Source organism: Symphalangus syndactylus, chromosome 2, assembly GCF_028878055.3.
Source record: "Symphalangus syndactylus isolate Jambi chromosome 2, NHGRI_mSymSyn1-v2.1_pri, whole genome shotgun sequence".
NCBI classification, from domain to species: Eukaryota; Metazoa; Chordata; class Mammalia; order Primates; family Hylobatidae; genus Symphalangus; species Symphalangus syndactylus.
In genome coordinates, this window is record NC_072424.2 from 90,493,021 (window position 1) to 90,510,641 (window position 17,621).

The 17,621-nt window shown below is 34.4% G+C and overlaps 1 long non-coding RNA gene across 1 annotated transcript in view; it reads left to right on the forward strand.

Annotated features, from left to right (window-relative positions):
• Window positions 1-13,621, forward strand: part of LOC129472305 (uncharacterized) — a 50,077-nt gene extending 36,456 nt beyond the window's left edge. The window contains exon 3 of the long non-coding RNA XR_008653873.2: window positions 13,485-13,621. This is a non-coding gene — a long non-coding RNA (uncharacterized lncRNA). The remainder of the gene's footprint in view (window positions 1-13,484) is intronic.
• Window positions 13,622-17,621: the final 4,000 nt, after the last annotated feature.

Below are 17,621 nucleotides of genomic sequence, written 5' to 3' on the forward strand. Positions count from 1 at the left end.
ACCCTAACAGAGCACTAACACCCATTTTCAGTCTCCCCATGGGCAGCCCCCTGTAGGGGTGGTTTGTCCGTGCCCTCTGTCTACTCTCAAAGCAGCATACGCTTCTATAACCAGGAAGTTCAGGAAGAGCTTCATGTGCCTGGATTGATGGCAACATGGTGAAGGAAAACTATTGACAGATAAGTGAACATGTTAATTCTTAATTTTATTATGAAATGACCAGCCAATGTTTATATTGAAAGCTAAACATATCTAATATCTGAGCACAGTTTGAACATTAATATAATGTGGAGAAAATGTGGAGGCCAGCTTCTCTGGCAGAGTGGCCATTATTTTATCCATCACAGGATAAAGTTTCTGAAATTGTTAATATTTATTAAAATAGCTTTCTTCTGGCCCTAAATATATAAATACATTTCATCCACCAAATTTAAGACATATAATGTATCTAGAAAGTTACTAAAATGTTCTTATATCCTGCAAAGCAACTACACGAAAACATGCATCTAGCTAATTAATTCAATAAGTATGTGTAATTGTAGAGTTCCTTTTCTTAGTTTTCTGTCCTTCATTCACATTCCATTGGAGTAACTCAAAGTGAGGCTGAATAGCATTTCATGCCTTCACAGGTATTAAGCAATTTCCATGAGAAAAAGCAGCTAGTTCAGCTCTCAATTCCAAAGATCACACAAATGCTTTTCCTCTAAACAGCTCTATGATTTGATTGTGGCAGGAGTGCTTTATGTGTTCTTCATACTTTCCATTGCCTCACACAGAATATTAAAAAGACCATGCCCAGAAGTCTACATGTAATAAAATTAACAATCATTATTGCTTCATCAAGGGCATTCTGAAGCAAAACTGGCTTATTTTTAAACACCAGTGTACAGCAATGGAGAGTACAGTCAGCTGCCTCTGCCTTGATTCAAGCTAAGGTGCTGTGCTGTTACTGCTATTACTTTTGAACCAGCAGTGCAAATGTTAACGCAGTCAAAAGGGCAAATAATTTCATTATATTATTGTGAGTAATTTGCCCATACAGACTCCCTGAACGTGTCAGAGGGAGACCAAGAGGTTTGCAGACTACATTTAAGAACTGCTAGTTTTCATTTGTGGTGTCCCTTTGATGAGTTTTACAATCAATAATATACTAGTTTAATAAAAGAATTCAAAAATGTTTCTTTATTTCCCATGTTCTTGGACCACTTTCAGTAACAATGAAATTATCTGAACTTAAAAGTTTAGGGACACAACCCTATTCTAGTGTCTTTTGGGGAAGTGTCGCTTATGATAACCATGTGTATTCCTTCCAAATTAATTATTATATTTATATTTCCTAACTCTTAGGAGGTTATTTCAAGTAATTTATATTTGCTAGACGACATTTCATCAGATGTTCACCTTTTTTTTACATAGAATTAATCAAAGTGGACCCTTATGATTTGATTAATTCCTTCATTGTGGATATTTCTTTTTTTAAATTACTTTTATACAATAAATTGGGTATTTTTCCCTTTTATCTTCATTTGGTTAAATCTCCTTTATAGTTTTGTTATACTTTAAATCAACATTATTTGCTTTTTACAATTAATTCTACATTTTAATGTTTCAAATTAATTACTTTCTGCTTTAAAAATGTCTTCTTTTGGCCAGGCACAGTGGCTCGCGCCTGTAATCCCAGAACTTTGGGAGGCTGAGGCGGGTGGATCACCTGAGGTCAGGAGTTCAAGACAAGCCTGACCAACATGGTGAAACCCCATCTCTACCAAAAAAACAAAATAGAAAAAAAAAAAAAAAATTAGCCAGGCGTGGTGGTGGGTGCTTGTAATCCCAGCTACTCCGGAGGCTGAGGCGGGAGAATTGCTTGAACCCCAGAGGCAGAGGTTGCAGTGAACCGAGATCGTGCCATTGCACTCCAGCCTGGGCAACAAGAGCGAAACTCCATCTCAAAAACAAACTTTAAAAAAAAGTTCTTCTTTTTTAAGTTTGTCTGATTGTTCATGTTCTAACCACCTTATATAGATGTTTCTTTAACTTTAAAAATTTTTATTAATATAAAGAGTTAAGGCTATGGATTTTCTTTGGACTTTGTTTTAACTGTAAAATATATTCTGATATTTTGGTTTCCATTTCTCTTGGACAGCAGAATTGTTTTAAGAGAAGACTTCTGGGTGGATAGGAGGGTGATAGTAAAGTTTTGCAATAGTAGTTTTTTTTGCTGTTTTTAAACATTTTTTTAAAGTTCTAGTTTTATTGCATTGTGATTAGGAAAGCTAATACACACAACACACACACAGTAAATTTATTGCCATTTTAAACCTAATATAAATATTGTTTGTGAATATTCCATGTGTTCTTAGAAAAAAATTGTTAACTTTGTTTTCATTCTACTGACTTTGATGTATATCAAGTAGACCTGCCTTAAAAATCATCACTCTATTTGTGTATTCTATTTTCTAATTTTGTGTTCACTTGAACTATCATTGACTAAGAGAAGTGAATTAAAGTTTCCTGCTCTTAACAGGTTTCTATTTTTCCTTGTGCTGTCCCCCTGCGATACACTTTTTTCCTTCATGTGTGCTAATGCAGTTCAGTCCTACCTGATATAGATATATTCATATTGTTAGATATTCATTTGGTTTGAAACCAGAGTTGTATCTTCTCCATCTCATTTAATACCTTTCACTCTGAATCCAATCTCATCTAACACTAAAATTGCAATCTCTGATTTCTATTTGTGTTTGTCTAGTATGTCTTTTCAATTTTTTAATTTTCAATCTTTTCAAATAATTTAATTCTTCTGCTCCATACTGACATATCATCTTTCCAAGTAACATGGCTCTGACCACTTCCTTGTGTAAAACATATAGTTAAGTATTTTTTTTCTTTTGACATCTGTGTTTAGTCTATTTAAATTTTTATATAAAAAAGAGGCTTGGTTTTATATAGTTCTGTTATCATAGTCTATGTCATACTTTGTTTTCCTAGCATGTATGTAGGGGTTTTAAAAAGTAATTTTGAAATTTGTCTTTGTCTAGTATTTATTTATTTATTTATTTATTTATTTATTTATTGAGACAGAGTCTCGCTCTATCGCCCAGGCTGGAGTGCAGTGGCGTGATCTCAGCTCACTGTAATCTCTGCCTCCCATGTTCAAGCAATTCTCCTGTTTCAGCCTCCCGAATACCTGGGACTACAGGCATGCGCCATCACGCCCGACTAATTTTTGTATTTTCACTAGAGACAGAGTTTCACCATGTTGGCCAGGCTGTTCTCAAAGTGCTGTCCTCAAGTGATCCACTCACCTCGGCCTCCCAAAGTGCTGGGATTACATGTGCCAGCCACCACACCCAGCTAAGGATTATTGTTTTAATTTTTACTTTTTATTCATAAATTTATTGGTTTCCTATTGTTAACTGTCAAAGAATGATGAAGTTGATAGATTTTTACTTCCTTCCTCTTTCCCTCCTTTCCCTTTGACAGTGAATTTTTATTAATTTGTATATTTAATATTTATCTTTTCTATTATAAATATACTTCTATTGTTTCTTGGTCATTTAAAATAATCTTGATTGATCTTCATCTTGATCTAAAAAATTACTTATTACCTCCTATCTTTCTGTCCTTCCCCTTCTTGACTTTCTTCAGCTGTCTCATTTCTACCCTGTCAGGATTTCTCCTATTTACATTCTCTTCTAGTATCGTAATCAACATATTTGTTTTGTCTTAGTCACAGAATTAGCTTCAGTATTTGATATCACTCCTTTTACAATTGTTTATCATACATTTTTTGGTTGATTGAAGTGTTTTCTAGTACTTTCTTCAAGAAGGCTCATGGGATCCATAGCCTATGAATTCTTGCTTTTTAAAATGTGTTTTCTTTTCTTTTATTCTTAAACAACAATTACAGCATAAAATTCTTGGGTTTTATTTTCTTTGGATGGCTTTGTAAAAAATTGCTCCACTTTTATCAAAGTTGACTGTTTTATTGGGAAATCAGACACTAGCTAGGCATTTTTTTTACAACTGCATGTATAACATAATCTTTTGGCTTTTCGGCAGAAAGATTCTTTCATTATTCATGACATTCAGTAACTAGTAACTAAACTAAGATATGCCTCAGTACTGATCATTCTACATCATTTTCCTATGGATAAAGTATATTCTTTCAATATTTAGATTCAACCTTTTTTTTTTACTTCTGGAACACTTTCTTTAATTATATACTTACATGATTTTTTTTCTGTTCCATTATTTTTATTCCCTTATTCTAGGACTCCAGTTATAAATGTTTTGCATTTCTTTGACCTAAACTCCATATTTAACATTTTCACTATAATCCATTTGAAAATTGGCATCATTTTCTTTTTGCCTACTTTACTCAAATCCTGGACTTTATGTCTGTTCCTGTGCTGTTAGCCACATCTTTCTTCATTCTTTATCAATATTAGAACCTTTTAAAAAGTTAATATTTGTGATCTGCTGTTTGGAATTTTTTTCTATTCCTTTTTTTAGAAAAAGAAAATGTCTTATTTTCGTTCTTTTTGAATAACCATCTTAAAAAAAAAATGAATCCTTTCTGAACTAGTAAGAAGGACTAGGGCCAAATTATGAGCAAACAGGAATTTTATTTACGATAGTTTTTAGCGTTGAGTATTATGTTTCAGTTTATTCCTCACAAGTCAGCTGAGATTAGCACCTCTAGGGCACTCACATTGTTGTATTTTCCTTCTCCACCTTTCTGGAATATAGGTTGTCTGTGATTTTCTGTTCAACTCCAACTTGGCTTTTCTTTGTAACCAAACTAGACGTGAGGAAGCTCTTCACAGCACCCTACTCACATGTTTCCGTGTGGCCAATACAGTTTTATTGGTCTTGCACGGTGGTAATTTTAAAACATGGACATGCACATTCTTTGACACTCTTCTCATTCAGACTTTGAAGTTTGAAGTTTCCCTTAAATCTGAGCGGGCTTGTGACTGCTTTGACTAATAGAGTACAGTGAACGTGATGCAATGGGACTCCCCAGAGGATGACATAACAGGCCATGTGGCTTCTGCCCTATTTTATGGGGCACTTGCTCGTAGAATCTGAACTAAGATGTAGGAAGCCCAAGTACCCTGATACTACTGTAGTGGAGAGGCCACATGAGGCACAAGCTTAGACAGTCCCAGCTGAGCTCGGCACTTTGGTCATCCCCTCCGGGGTACCAGATATGTGAGTGAAGCTGTTTTGGGTGATCCAGACCAGCTCAGTCACCAGTTGGTTACAACAGAATGATTTCCGTCAAGGCCAAATGGAACAGAGGAATGACTCAGCTGAACACTGCCGAAATTGTTGACCAAATTCGTGAGTTATAATAAAATGGTTGCCGTTTAAACTTTTAAGTTTAGCTGAAACAAACATCTTTGTGCTGCTTACTTAGAGAAGTGCACCTGGACTGATTTTGTGAGATTTGTAGTTACAGAGTCTCTTGAGCTATGTTTTCTTTTACTCTAGATTTTTAATGCTCCTGAAGCCATTTTCCTATTACTTATGTTGAAATTTTAGCTATCTCACAGTTTCAAGGAAAGTGGAGTTCCCATTCTTTTCTTTTCTCTTCTCTTCTCTTTTCTTTTCTTTTTTGAGAGGGAGTCTCGCTCTGTCGCCCAGGCTGGAGTGCAGTGGCGCGATCTCCGTTCACTGCAAGCTCCGCTTCCTGGGTTCACGCCATTCTCCTGCCTCAGCCTCTCCGAGTAGCTGGGACTACAGGCGCCACCACGCCCGGCTAATTTTTTTGTATTTTTAGTGGAGACGGGGTTTCACCGTGTTAGCCAGGATGGTCTCGATCTCCTGACCTCGTGATCCGCTTGCCTCGGCTTCCCAAAGTGCTGGGATTACCAGCGTGAGCCACTGCCCCCGGCCTCCCATTCTTTATTCTTAGTTTTGCTTTTGGGTGTTATTGAAAAAGGGGAAAAGACAGGACTGTGACTAACAGTTAAAAGTCAAAAGGCTTCTAAGCAGAATATTTCCATACCAGAGCTGTTAATGAAGATGTTCATGTCTAGAATGTAAAACGACTTTTCTAAAGACATAAAATTATTTAGTGTTGGGTAAAATTCCCAATTTCCTGACTTCCCATTCTTCATTTTTTTCATTATGCCGTTAATATTATAAAAAGTCAATAATGACAAGAATTCCAGATTCAGTGTACGGGATTTATAAAAATACTTTGTTTTCTCAAGTAACAAAAGAAAATTGGAATTTAAAAGATAAAGGACAGTATAATAATTTACTGAATAATAATCTGTAAAAAAAACTTTTGTCTAGAATAATTAAAGAAAATATCTGTTTTACAATTCCTGAATGGCTTAGCAGAATGCCATATTAATTAATAAAGTTGGATATATGAATAACCAGGGGCTTTTCCAAACATTCTGGTAGTATACAATGAACAAATAACTCACTTTCGTTAATATAGTAATGTGATTTGTTTTGTGTTAATTTACTTTAAATTTCAATTTTACCCAATATCTTCATTTTATATCGAGAACTTAATTTATACTCCATGAAGAAAAATTAAAAACAGATATTTTAATTTTGGAAGAGTCCATATTTCATTAAAATATGCACATTTAATATTTTAATTTGCATTTCTCATAAAAATAAACATGAAACCAAATATTGATTTTAACCCAAAATTGTTGTAGTATCTAATAGTACTAGAAATCCCAAGAGTATGCTAAAATATTTTGTTTACTAATGAGATCTGCATCAGATTTGATTGGTAGAGTCATTTATTCGTTATGTTGTGGGTATCGTCATAGTGGCTGAGATTACAAAACTGAGTAAAGCAAAATTCCTGCCTTAGACAAAGTTTTAAGTTACTAGAATATACTAAATTTACCAACAATTTACACTTTTAAAAAAATTGACTTTATAACTACATGGTTTCAAATAATAAGTGCAGGAAGGAAGTAATAAGTAGGAAAACTGACAGCGAATCTAAGATTTCCTGCCTGGGAGTGTTGGCTTGGGACAACATTAAGCAGATATTTAAAGAATTCAGAATTAGGTTTTATGGGGATGTCCCTTTGGATAGTTTCGAATTAGCATTTGACACTGAGTAGTCAATTTGCAGTAAGAATTTCAGAGATGGATATATAGTTTTTGAGATGGATATACAGTTACTTAAACTATTAGAGCTAAAGAGATGTCTCAGATCCTCCAAATAGAATTATAAGAAGACAACAAATAGAACCTAGAGGAAACACAAATTCTGAGGAAGAGACAAATGAAAGTGTTAGAGAGATCTTGTGATTTAAGTATTTGATAACCTTGGACCAATTTCTGTTGAGTGGTGAAGTCAGAAGTCAAAGTGTATTTCATTAAACTAAGGAATGAGTAGGAGTTGAAGAATTACAAATTATGACAATGGTTATTTTTTAAGAATTTTGGCAATGAAGACGCAGGGGCTTGGCCATACAAATCTTTATGAATCTATTTTCCTGGTCTGCTTGCCACTTAAAAGGCTGGAGAGACAGTAACATGTTTTCTACCATGCTTTGCAGAGGATGCTATTGAATGATATATATCGTTTCTGTTTTGAAGGTCAGGAAATTGAGTGACAAAGTGGTAAATGGTAGTATTTGATGGTAACAAAAAATCCGACATCTCTTAGTCTGCTTCCAAAACATTTTAATTTCCCCAGGAATATGACATGGTGACAAGGAGATGAGGAGGGTAGGAGATACTGTCAAGTAAAGTTTTTGTTTGTTTGTTTTTTAACAGGCTGAGGGCAAGGAATTGGGAGTTTGTGGAATACTAAGAGGAGAGAAAATGGGGATAATAAATGAAGTACAGTCAATCTAGAATGTAGTAGGAGATGAAATCCATAACTCCTGGGAAAGATGAACTTTGCACAACCTAGATATTTCCCCATTCGAGACTGAAAATAAGAAGTAAAAATACTTGTTACGGTGTGCAAATCTAAAAGTGATATAGAGAGAAGCAAAGACAACGCAGCCTTGAGACCAGGACTCTCCTTTGAGAGTGGGAGTTAGGATTGAGACAAGAAACAGGAGCATGAGGAAAGAAGTCAATGTGCGGCAGAGCAGCAATCCTGGGGTGTGGGAGGACGGTCTGGCCAGTGGTCTGTGAGGGACCACAGAACACAGCACGAGTTCTGCTGCACCTGGAGGTGGTTAGCTACAGTCCATGTAAATTTTGATATGGCCAGAAATCCTGATCCTGCCTTTGAATCATGAATTCGACTTGGATATAATCAATTCATTATCAAGCCTTACCAATTATCCAAATTATTTCTCAGATGCTCCTTTGTCCTATTTTTCCAAGGACCTCAAAATAGGAAATCATATTTATTAGAATTATTACCAATGACTCTAATACATTTATTGCAAAATACTTGAATATATTCTCAGATATATGTACTATTCAATCTAGAATTTATATATAAGAGAACAGAAAGGCACTCAAATACATAAAGGCTAAAAATATATATCCAATTTTAGCTTAGTATTTAAAATTTATAATTAGAAATTGAGCATATCTGTTTGAAGCTTTGTTCCTTTTTCAATACTTCTAGCTCAATAGGCTGTAGTTTAGGGTAAGTTACTTAACCTCTATAGTTAAGTATTTCCTTAATCTGTAAAATTAACACACTCGTGTCTTTATTGTGAAGATGAAATGAGAAAATGAACATAAAGTGTTTAACAAAGTGGCTGGAATGAATGTGGTAAGTTCTCTCTCTCTTCTCTCTCTCTGTATATGTATACATTCATATATATGCATACACAGAGAAAGGGCACTTACACATATGTACGTGTGTGTATATACACATATACATACATATATACGTATACAAACCTATATAGAGAGTTTTATCAGTCAAGCAAGAGATTAAACAAAATTTCTGACTCAAAAAAGGGAAGTCATGGTATGAAATAATTTGCAGTGAGTATTGAAATCTTATAAACATAGAACACAATGTAAATAAAGTTAAATGTAATTATAAGATAGAGAGCAAATCTGTCTCTGAAATCACTGATACGGACATTCTAGTCCTCCAATATACTCTCATCCTCTTAGATAAAATGCTTACTTATTCACACTGTAACTGGCAACTTTTATTTCACTGAGACATCAATTTCAATTTCTCCCTATGCATTATCCATTAGCTACCCCCTACTATCTCTTCTATTTGTTATGGCTTCCGTGATCCATCTTTTAAACCACTTTCTTGTGAATACATAAAACCCGTTTACTCCTTTCCAACTCCTTGGCAAAAAATATCAATTTTTAATGAATATAATTATTTTTAGTTTGTATACATAACTCTAGGAATAGTAGCTGTGTGCTACTAGAGAAAATGTAGAAACAAATCAACTGATTCCTCTGTTAATCTGTCCTTTTTTTGGGGTTTAAAGCCTAGCAAGTAATCTTGTGACATTTTTCTAGTTAGATTCCTTTCCCATTAACCACAAAGACAAATGTAAACTTTCTCTTCCTTAAACCTTCAGTTCAGTCCTGTCTCATTCAATCTCAAAAACTTATCTTCCTTCTTATTTTACTTAGACAATGGATGGGAATATAAACTTTCTTCTTTCACACCCATCCTTTCCTCCCTTGGCCAGGTTGTAATGATAGAGCTACTTCTAGAAAATCAATACCTCACCTGGATTCCCATCATTTACCTTTTTTGTTTCAATTTGTTATCAATAAGTTGATAACAAATGTAACATTCTCCTTCTCCACTCTCCTCCTTTCTCCTGAATTCTTTTCATTTATGCTTACATATGCTCAATTTCTCACATCCTAAAAGAAATAAACAAAATACTGACTTATGTACCTTTTCTGGAGAGCAAAATCACTTCAATTATTGTCTAAAACTCATTGATTTCATGTCCTGACTCTTACTCTTCAAACAACGCTAGTCTGGCTTCTGTACCCACCATTTTACTGAAACTGCTTTGTCCATGGTAACCACTAACTCTGAGTCACTAAATCCTCAGTGGTATATTTCAGTCTTTTTCCTAATAGATTCCTCAGCAAGATTTAACACAGAAAAAAAAAAATCCTACTTCCTTAAGCGTTCTGTCTTTCCTTGGAACTTCTGTCAGCAGATTCTTTTCTCGTTGGTCACTAATTTTCCATTTTTACTCATTCCTTCAATATTGCAGTTTATCAAGGCTTAGACCTTTTTAGCTCTCCATAGCTGATATAACCCACTCTCCTAGGTTCAACTATTAACTATATGCCAACTACTCTCATTTCTCTTCCTCTGGACTAGACCTTTCTTCTGAACCCCAGGGTCACCTCCCCAGCAGCACACTTTTATCTCCACTTGAATATTCACGGATTTCTCAACTCATCCTATCTAAGCCCAAACTCATCTTCTCCTCTCTACCTTCTTCCTCCTCCACTGCTCTCCATCTCATTTGTGTCACCTCCTGTTGTAAGCAGAATTCCAAGATGGCCACAACCTCTGGTGTACATGCCCTCTGTAACCCCTGGGACTGTGAACAACACCGATTTCACTTGTGTTATTGAGTTGTCATATGGTACAGTTGTCTCTAAGTAATCACCTGAGCCCTGTAAAAGTGGAGAAGGGAGTCAAAATTTCAAAGAATGGGAAAGACTCAACATAGCATTGCTGCCTGCAAGATAGAGAAGGCCACATGATAAGGAAATGCAGGTGGCTTCTTAGAGAGAGAACAGCCGTCTGGTTGACAACTAGGAAGGAAAACAGGGCCCTAGTCCTTCAATCTCAAAGATCTAACATTCATCAAAAAGAATGAGCTTGAAAGACAAGTTTTCTTGAGAGTCTTCAGACAAGAATACAGCCCAGTCAACATCTTGATTACAGCCTCGTGACACCCTGAGATGAGGCTGCAGCCATGCCATGCCTGACTTGTAAGCTACAGAACTGTAAACAAATAAGTGGGTGCTGTTTCAAGCCAAAATTTTGTGGTAATTTGTTATGCAGCAAGAGAAAAATAATAGAGTATCTGTCAACTGAGTTTTTGAGAGTGAAACAATCCTGGAAACTATCATTACTTTCTTTCTGTTAAGTTTTTCCAAAACTCAATCAGTCAATGAGTCTTACAGACTCTCTGTCATGTATTTGAGTCTACCCAGCTCTGCATATCCCCTTGATACCATCCTAGACTAATTTGTTACTGTCTCTTGAATAGAACTCTGAACTACATTCCTAATTTGTTGCTCCCAGTTCATGCCTGCCTCAATCTAATCCACTCTTTACAATGTAGCCAGGTGTATTTTAAATCAACCACGGATCATATTACTCTCTCTTCAATGTCGTCATCTCGCTGATAGTGACAACACTGTTAGTTCCATTCCAAGTATCTCTCTGACCCGAGAGGCACTGCATGGGATGTTCCCCTTTTACCAACGCCTTCTTCCATTCCCTACATGAATGTCACCCTTTCCCTACGCAACAGTCTCAAATGCTTTCTTTCAACTTCTATCATGTGCTGTGCTCCTCTCATTTCAAAGCTCAATATCTTCTTCTCTGTCTCCTACATATGCTTTTGATCTTCTCCCATCTTTTCTTGTCTAGTTAATTCATGAGCATCCTCAGGTCTTAGGTTACATGATACTTTATCAAGACAACTTTCCTAATATCCCCAAATCAATGAAATCTCCAGAATTTAATATCCACTGTTCATGTTGGTCTCCACTGAGAACACTAACTTCCCCTGTCTCCCCAGCACTTGACACAGACACTGAGTAAACCTTTTTAAATTGCTTACTTACTTGGTTATCAAGCCACATTTTCAAAAAGAAAGAAAAGTTAAATAAAGCCGTAACCAGCCAAATCAACCAAATAATTGTCTAGTCTACAGTCTCAGTCATTATATGACAAAAATGGGAGCGAGTTGAGAAAGAAGGAAAGACTTGTTAATTTCTCATGTATAAGGATGTATTTAACAACTAGTTACATATTTAATTCTCATGTAAAAATACTCAAATAAGTTGATAACAAATATAACCCATTTTTCAAGTAACCATATGCTTCCTCTAGTACTTGCTATTTTAGGATGAAAATTGTATGCGTATTGGTAGAACCATGTTTTTCTTATCACAGCCTCTAGAATCCTGTGGATGCACTCCAACTATGTTATAGCTCATCTACATATTTCATATCAAATTAATATTGTTAAAATTGTGATATATTCATTACTTTTTTGAGGTAAAAATATTGTTTCAGAGCCAATGCATTGTATTTATCTGCTTCATGGACTCTACAATATTACAGAAATCTGCTGGAGGTTTTCTTTAGTTCCAATTGTGTACTTCATAATCCACATGGAAAAACATTCAAAATGTGAATTCAATTGTTCACCAAAAACAATAGTAAGTGGTGCCAAATTGAAACAGAAACAAGCAATACATCTTATATCAGTAACACATGTGGAAAGAGCAAAGTGAAATTATATACTTATCAAAGTTAATAACAAACTCTATATTTTGGGAAGTAACAAGACCACTAATAATCATACCATTGCACACAGAGTGCAACTGAGAAACAGATGTTTTAAGTGAAAATGTCTTAAAGCTGAATCCACTAATAATACATATATTAAAACACATCATTGCTCCGCAACTGTTTATTGGTTTTCCAGATTTTGCAAAGACCCTGTTTTTATAACTGTCTTTATGACTCAGAGCATAAATATGCAAATACCCTAATGCTTATTTTGATACTTTGATGCTGACTCTTTGAGTTACTTCAGTGCATCTTGGTGTGCAACTAATACAATAGGCATAAAGATAAATTGGTCACCAACTATAGCAAGTTTTATGTTATTTTAATGCATCCTGAACTATGTTTTAATATTATCTATATCTTATATTTTTGGGAAAAGTTGGGACTATAAATTTTCCATTTTCTTGCATTTATGTTTTTTTTTAAACACCACAGTTCTCACAGATATTTGAGGGTTCTTTGGGTCTGTGTACTATATTAAAATTTTAGCATGTTTATGGGAAACTCTCAATTAAATTAAGATATTATTATAATTCAATTTAGGAAACAAAAAGAACTTTCCAATGTATTTTTCGGTCATCATTCTATGGTTGTGCCAGAGAAAATATTTAAAGATTGGTATGAATTAGGAAGTAGTAAAATTAACCAGTCCTAGAAACATCTGCTCCACTTGTTCCACTGAGTTAAGGACTCCATATTTGTATTTGTTAAAACATTTGCATTGTGGCAGGATTTCTAAGGAGTAAGATTCACCAGACTTATCATTGAACATTTTACTAAAAAGCGTTGCTTTTGTTTGCAATCTTCCTAATCATAAAGTGATTTTATTTTAAGATGTTAAAGTTAGTTAAATGGAGGAGACACTGCCATTGAAAGAAACAAATAAATTAAATGTAGTCTTTGTTAAATTTTCTTAGTAAGATTACATATTTTAACACAGATAAGTATGACAGTAAAAATATTTGCTTTTACATAGGCAGATAGAAATACTCTCCACATTTCTTGAGAGAAATTCTGAAGGTGAAGGGACAGATTGTTAGATCTAACCAAAAGATTATGAGGAGATTAATCATCTACCAAGGACTGTGAGTTTCATGGAGTATGTCTCACAGGGGATAACTGGAATGTAAGTATGCATTTACAGATGGTCTTGCGGTTACATGAATCCCATTTGGGCAGCTATGTCTGGAAGGCAGTGGTAAATCAGATTCAAAATCTGCAAATATGATTGTCCTGGTTCTGCATGGATTATCGAAGCCTAAAAAGAGCAGAACAAGCCTTTTTTGTTATCAACTTGTGCAGTTTTGCTGTGCAGATAAGTCATGCTGACTTATTCTATTACTTACTGATTTTTGCCATCTTACGACCAATTTGAGCAGGCTGACAAAGTGTTGAGAAAATCCTATGATCTATTACTGTCCTGTATTTTGCTAGCAAAAAAAATTCTGTTCTCTATATTTACCTGCATTCAAAAATGTGGAAACTTGTACTTCAACTCAAATATTATTTTTCACAATTAAAATTAGGAATATTTCCTGCAATAGTGTATTATTTTTATCTATTATATTTAAGTTTCTTTTTCAAAATGCGTACTAGTTTAAAGCACTTTGCTGCCAATATTTCAAGCCGGGTTCTTATAGGTGATGTTTCTTATAATTTCATAGTTTTATTTTTTAAGTTTTATGTACTTGATTCTCACTGTATATTACAAAACTAAGAAATACAAAGAATGAAATGAGTAAATATCTTTAGCAATTAATGTAAGGCCAGCATCAACCATGAGTATTTCTAATTGGATGTATTGACAGATCTCACATCCTTAAGAATGAAGTGGAAAAATGACTCAACATTCCTCTAATTAGCATGCATAACAGCTTTGATACTGTCTATTAATTCCTTCTTTAATTGATTTTGAGGTTAAATGGGTATTAACTAAACAGTATTTTATTGTTTACTGGTCAGTTTAGTGCACTTTATTACAAACTAGATTAACTCTATGGCTTTTACTTCTATTGTATATCCATGAAAAAGGGGGCTGCAGGATTCATTTAGTCAATGAAGAGAAAATATTAATTTACATGTTGATGAATTATAAGGAAAAAAAGCAGCTTTACCTTTAATTGCTTTAGGGAAATAATAGATAGCATTCTCCCTTTGAAGATTTTAAAATCAGTCAAATTGAAATAAATAGTTGCAATATATCTTGACATATACCATTTGGGTTACAGGAAAATATTGGCACAGTAACAGCATTTCTCCTTGAATGATATAAGCAGTTTCATAATGCAATATACCTTTTTTGGAAATTGGGTTTGTGGAGGTATAATTTATATACAACAAAATATACCCTATTTGTAGTTACAATTCTATTCATTTAGACAAATGCAGAGTCATGTACCTGTCACCACAATCAAGATATAGACCGTCTTCATAACTCCAAAGAATTCCCGCACACCTCAGTGGGCATGTGGGAAGCCAGTGGTCTTCCCACATATCCCCTGAAAACACCAGTCTGTGTGTTCTCTTCCTGTAGTTTTGCCTTTTTGAGAAGGTCACATAAAATAGAACCATTTAGTATGTAGCATTTTGAGTCTGGTTGTTTTCACTTAATATATTAAAGATTCACACATGTTGTTGCATGGCTCATTCCCTTTTCTTACTAAATAGTATTACTTTGTAAGGATGTATACAAATTGTTTATCCATTTACTTTGTTGGTGAACATATGGATTATTTTCAATTTTTGACAATTCCAAATAAAGTCATTTTTAAAATATTCATACACAAGATTTTATGTGAACATGTTTTCATTTCCCTTGGGTAGGAGTGAGATTGTTGGGTTGTATGATAAGTGAATGTTTAACTTTATGAAAATCTTTCAAACTGTCTTAAAAAGTCATTGCACCATTTTGCATTTTCACCAGCAATGTAAGAGAGATTTAGTTCCTCTCCTTCTTCACCAGTATTTAATATTGTGATTTAAAAAATGTAGCCATTCTAGTAGGTATGTAGTAGTATCTAGTTGTGATACTCATCTTTACTCACCTTATGACTAGTGATATCAAGCATCTTTTTGTGTGTTTAATAATAATAATAATCTGTGTATCTTTTTGGTGATTTGTTTCATCAAATATTTGGCTAAGCATTTTGAGGGGGATTTCTTGTCTTACTATTATTGAGCTGTAAGAGATTTTTAAAATTTATTCTGCATTCCAGTTCTCTTTCAGATAGGTTTCTTGCAAATATTTTCCCTTAACCTGATTTCAAGATTTACTATAAAGCAACAGTATTCAAGAGAGCATGATATTGGTTAAATGATAGACACATACATCAATTAAAGAGCACAGAGAGTTCAGAAATAGACCTACATGGGCAGGGTGCAGTGGCTCACACCTGTAATCCCAGCACTTTGGGAGGCCAAGGTGGGCGGATCACTTGAGGTCAGGAGTTTGGGTCAAAGGCTTGTCTTTTTGTTTTCCAAACAAAATTTTTGAATGAACAAAAGTTTAAAATTTTGATTAAAAACATTTTTTTGAAATCATGCTTAGATTTTTCTATATAAGAAGGCTTTATATTAAATAAAGCCACAAATACTTTCTCCTATAATTGTCTCTAAAAATGTTTAAATTTTAGGCTCTATATTTAGGGATATAGTCCATTTAGAGATATTTTTTATGTGACTTAAAGTATATGTCAAAATCATTTTTTAAAGTGTATGAAGATTATATTTTTCCAGCACCATTTTTACGTCCTTCTTCACTGAATAACCTTGACAGCTTTGTCAAAAATCAGTTGTGTATCCATGTAGATCTATTTCTTCACTTTTTTTTTTTTGAAATGAAGTCTTGCTCTGTCGTCCAGTGGCATGATCTTGGCTCACTGAAACCTCTGCTTCCCGGGTTGAGTGATTCTCCTGCCTCAGTCTCCTGAGTAGCTGGGATTACAGGTGCCTGCCACCATGCCCAGCTAATTTTTGTATTTTTAGTAGAGATAGGATTTCACCAAGTTGGCCAGGCTGGTCCCAAACTCCTGACCTCAAGTGATCCGCCCACCTTGGCCTCCCAAAATGCTGGGATTACAGGTGTGAGCCACTGCACCCTGCCTATGTAGGTCTATTTCTGAACTCTCTGTGCTCTTTAATTGATGTATGTGTCTATCATTTAACCAATATCATGCCCTCTTGAATACTGTTGCTTTATAGTAAATCTTGAAATCAGGTGCAGTGAACCCTCTAGCTTTTTTCTTTATTGTCTTCAAAAATTGTTTGGGCTATTCAAATTCTTTATTTTTTTTTTTAATGCAAGTATCGAAGTTAGGCTGTCATTGTAATTTGTAAAAATTGACATCTCAACAACATTGAGTCTTCTACTCCATGGGCATGGTACATCTCCCTGTTTATATAGTTGTGTTTGTTTGTCATAAAGGTGTAGTATATGTTTTTTAGAATTATATTTTTAAAGTAATTCATGTTTTGGTGCTATCATAACTATTGCTTTTAAGTTTAAATTTAAAAAGTTTTTTTGCTAGTTAAAATTCGGTCGATTTCCTATAATAGCATGAAAACTGGCATTCTGACTCAGCTCACTTTTTATTTCTAATACCTTTTTGAGTATTTAACATTTTCTTTGTAGACAGTATGTCATCTGCCAATAGAGACACTTTTATTCCTCCTTTTCCTATCTATATGCATTTCATTTCTTTTTATTGTCTGCTTGCACAGGCTAGAGCCTTTAGTATAATGTTCAATAGAAGAGGTAAAATAAAACATCCTGGCCTTATCATTCTTTCACCTTTAAATATAAGGTTAGCTGTAGCTGTTGCAATTTAATTAGGTTGAGGAAGTACCATCTAATTTCTAATTTGCTTTTTATACTAAATGGATATTACATTTCATCAAAAGGGTTCCTTCATCTTTTGCAATGATTACATGATCTTCTTTTTAAGTCTATTAAAAAGTCTATATGATGAAACACATTGGTTGATTTTTAAATTTTGAACCAATCTTGCATTTCAGGAAAAATCTCACTTAATCATGAGATATTATACTCTTTGTATATCTCTGGGTTTAATTTGATAAGATTTTATTGAAGATTTTGCATCTATGAAGAATTTCT